This window comes from Sinocyclocheilus grahami, unplaced genomic scaffold (genome assembly GCF_001515645.1).
Source record: "Sinocyclocheilus grahami isolate Dianchi unplaced genomic scaffold, SAMN03320097.WGS_v1.1 scaffold3012.1, whole genome shotgun sequence".
In the NCBI taxonomy this organism is placed as follows: Eukaryota; Metazoa; Chordata; class Actinopteri; order Cypriniformes; family Cyprinidae; genus Sinocyclocheilus; species Sinocyclocheilus grahami.
Window position 1 is genome coordinate 4,096 of NW_015508182.1, and position 4,339 is coordinate 8,434.

The 4,339-nt window shown below is 45.3% G+C and overlaps 1 long non-coding RNA gene across 1 annotated transcript in view; it reads left to right on the plus strand.

Moving 5' to 3' along the window:
- The window catches only part of LOC107575920 (uncharacterized), a 28,060-nt gene that overhangs the window by 4,095 nt on the left and 19,626 nt on the right, over positions 1-4,339 (plus strand). Inside the window, exon 2 of the long non-coding RNA XR_001607959.1 lies at positions 1,823-1,872. This is a non-coding gene — a long non-coding RNA (uncharacterized lncRNA). The remainder of the gene's footprint in view (positions 1-1,822; positions 1,873-4,339) is intronic.

The following is a 4,339-nucleotide window of genomic DNA, read 5'->3' on the forward strand; positions in this document are numbered from 1 at the left end:
ATAACACACACACACACACTCACTCATGCACACTCACTCACTCACTCGTGCACACATATAACACACACACACTCACTCATGCGCACTCACTCGTGCACACATATCACACACACACACACACACACTCACTCATGCGCACTCACTCACTCACACATATAACACACACACACACAACCTCATGCACGCGCACACACACACTCACTCACTCACTCGTGCACACATATAACACACACACTCACTCACTCACACATATAACACACACACACACACACTCACTCATGCGCACTCACTCGTGCACACATAACACACACACACACACACACACACACACTCACTCATGCACACTCACTCACTCACACATATAACACACACACACACAACCTCATGCACGCGCACACACACACTCACTCACTCACTCGTGCACACATATAACACACACACACACACACTCACTCATGCGCACTCACTCGTGCACACATAACACACACACACACACACACACACACACTCACTCATTCACTCACTCACACACACACACACACACACACACACACAAAACACACACACAACACACACACATTCATTCCATAGGCATAATGGTTTTTTGACTATTTTCTATCCTCTTACTCTAACCCTACCCCTCACACTAAACTACAGGCATTTTTACATCCTCAAAATGCTTCATGTGATTTATAAGCTTGTTTCCTCATGGGGACCTAAAAATGTCAAAATGTACTGATATTACTATCCTTGTACTATCTACTCTCACACCCCTCATATTACAGAGCAGAGAGGCCGTTATAGGACTACATGATATCAAAGTAAATAACACGCATAATGTCTGCAGTGAACATAATATTTACTCAAATAATTGTATAAAATATTACTTGAAAAATGCATCAATATGAAAAAAAATGACTGATTAAAAATAAATCTGTGAGATAAAAAGATTTAAACTTCAGATAGGAGCTTCTTAATTCTGTAAGGGTATTTTCTACAATCACAGAATGTGTTGGGCAGGTGACTGAAGGCAAGTGAACACTGAGCAGCAGTTCATCAGTAATCTGCTCATTGAGCTGACTGGGGCTGCTTCTCTATATCCCTCCTGGTTTCCTCGCTCCACAGCTGTATCCTCTGTGGAAGTGTTTTATCGAATAAACGTGATGCACGTTATACATTCTCCTCCCCCTTCACATCTGTCGTAATAATTTACATTTATATTTTACCGTTGCAGTTTAAATAAACCATACGTATCACTTATTTCAACAGGTTATCTTGCTTTATTAATATTTTTATGAATGCCTTAGCAAACATAAGGGCAGATCCCTTTAGCACAGCTGATGACACTTTTAAGTGATGCTTGAGTGGTCAAGAATATTCCAGTGTTCATCCTTTGATTCCTTCCTTTCCTTGCATCCCTGCCTCGTATCCTAAGGGGGTGGAGCTAAGACGCGAGGAAAGGAAACGAGGAATTGAGAAGCACCCTGGGAATGTCCTGTGTGTCTGCGCTCCGGTTCAGTGCGGTCAAAATAAAAGTCCTGATCTCAACACTCATGGGCCAAACAGAAATCTCGTCAGCTGATGCTGCTAATTAAAGACAAACAGCTGCTGGCCCTGCAGATGAATCAGTGTGTGATCTGAGTCGTGCTGAAGGGCCTGTCTGACGTCACAGTGCTGCTGCTGTTTAATGCCTCTCACAGTGATTTTACCACGCTTCAGGGAGTTCTTACCGTGGTAAACCACACACGGCCTTGAGTGCTAGAAATGCTTTTAACAGTACAGCTGATGCTGTTTGATCTGAATGTGTGATGTTCACCTGCAGGAGGCGCACCGTACAGCGACACGGACGCTCCTGAAGAGCCTTCATCACAGGTGAGGGACACACACACCCACACGCAGAGTCGCACGCACACACACAGTCACTCAGAGTCAAATACTCACACATAGTCTCTCTCACACACACGCAGTCTCTCACACACACACACACACGCAGTCGCACGCACACACACAGTCACTCAGAGTCAAATACTCACACATAGTCTCTCTCACACACACGCAGTCTCTCACACACACACACACACACACACACACACACTCAAACCCTCACACACACGCACACACACACACACACACGCAGTCGCACGCACACACACAGTCACTCAGAGTCAAATACTCACACATAGTCTCTCTCACACACACGTACACACGTACACACACACACACACTCAAACCCTCACACACACGCACACACACACACACACACACACGCAGTCGCACGCACACACACAGTCACTCAGAGTCAAATACTCACACATAGTCTCTCTCACACACACGTAGTCTCACACACACACACACACACTCAAACCCTCACACACACGCACACACACACACACACACACACACACACACACAGGTGTTCATCAACGCAGAGGGGTGTGTGAAGCCTCAGATACCCATGGTTCCTCTGTGTGACTGGACACATGATCACACGTGTGTCTCTCTCTGGTCCTGTGAGGTGTGTTGAAAAGTGGAGCACAGCTACAGGTTAATATTGTGAACTAAAGCAGAGGTGCTGTGGTTCAGGAGTCTCGTCTGTCTCCTGCAGCGTCGTGTTTGATTCATTCACAGATTAAGAGCTAAAAAAGGCAGCAGAGGTGAGCGTGTCTCCATGGTGATGCAGAGCCACAGTCAGTCACTGCTCCTGAGTTACAGTAGAGCTGCTGTCCGCCGCAGGGCATGCTGGGAGTTCTGCTCTGTGTACGTGTGCGTCAGACCCGGACTCATCAGAACACACAGACAGCAGATCTGCTTTTCTCTCTTCAGATGGTGTGTTTGAGTGTGAGTGCGAGTGTGAGTGCACTCGTGTGAGTGAGTGCACGTGTGAGTGAGTGTGAGGGAAGACACAGGAAGTGTCTCTTAGCAACCGCAGGATTTTCATTACTGGAGCACAGAGATATAAACAGAGCTGGACACTCTTTTCCACTCATGTGACTACGCGCACACTCACACACTCACTCAGTGTTACTCGGTGTCGGTGTGATATTTCCTCTTTCTGTTTCTTGTAATGTGAGCGTGTCTCCTGCTGTGGCACAGGTGGCGGTGCGCTGATGTGTGTGTGTGAGAGGGGTCACACAGGTGAAGAGTGACGCTGTCAGATCATGCTGTGATGGGCTGGTCATGTGGAGGGTCTGGTGTGTGATCATCAGTGATGGCTGCTGTCAGAGGCGTCACGTGACTCAGGCGTGTTTGAGCGTCTGGTTCAGAGCTCCCTCTGCTGATGTGTTCCAGCAGGCTCTGCTCGTGCTGATCCACTCACACTGGCTCACATGTATTTCAGCAGATGATGCATTTAATGCCCAAGAGCTTTTTTTTGTACATGTGTATCTTTGAAAGATTCATTAGTCATACAGCAGAACCAGGTCAAGCAGAAAATTCTAACTGTGAATACTCTGTGTCTCAGTTAATATGAGCTCGTCAAAGCTGCTGTAAATTAACATGTTGCTGTTGATCATCTGTAATTGTGAATGAGCTTCAGGATTTTATTTCAGTTTTACTGAAAGTGTTAAAAGAACAGTTCAGCCAAAAATGAAAATGTGCTCACCCTCAGTCCATCCGAGATCAGGATGAGTTTGTTTCTTCATCAGGTTTGGAGAAATGTAGCACTGCATCAGTGTCTCAGCAATGGATGCTCTGCAGTGAATGGGTGCCGTCAGAATGAGAGTCCAAACAGCTGATAAAAACATCACAATAATCCACAGCACTCCAGTCCATCAGTGAACATCTGGAGAAGACAAAAGCTGAAACACATCCAGCATTAAGACGTTTTTAACTCAAATACATCGAGTCCATAATCCATAATAACTCTTCCTCCAGTGAAAAAGTATCCAAAACAGCTCTAAACAAATATGTGGCTGGATTTTGATGTGGGAGACAACAGGAGATGCACTTTTTCACTGACGGAAGCGGAGAAGACAAAAGCTGAAACACATCCAGCATTAAGACGTTTTTAACTCAAATACATCGAGTCCATAATCCATAATAACTCTTCCTCCAGTGAAAAAGTATCCAAAACAGCTCTAAACAAATATGTGGCTGGATTTTGATGTGGGAGACAACAGGAGATGCACTTTTTCACTGACGGAAGAGTTATTATGGATTATGGACTCTATGTATTTGAGTTAAAAACGTCTTAATGCTGGATGTGTTTCAGCTTGTGTCTTCTCCAGATGTTAACTGATGGACTGGAGTGCTGTGGATTATTGTGATGTTTTTATCAGCTCTCATTCTGACGGCACCCATTCACTGCAGAGCATCCATTGCTGAGACACTGATGCAATGC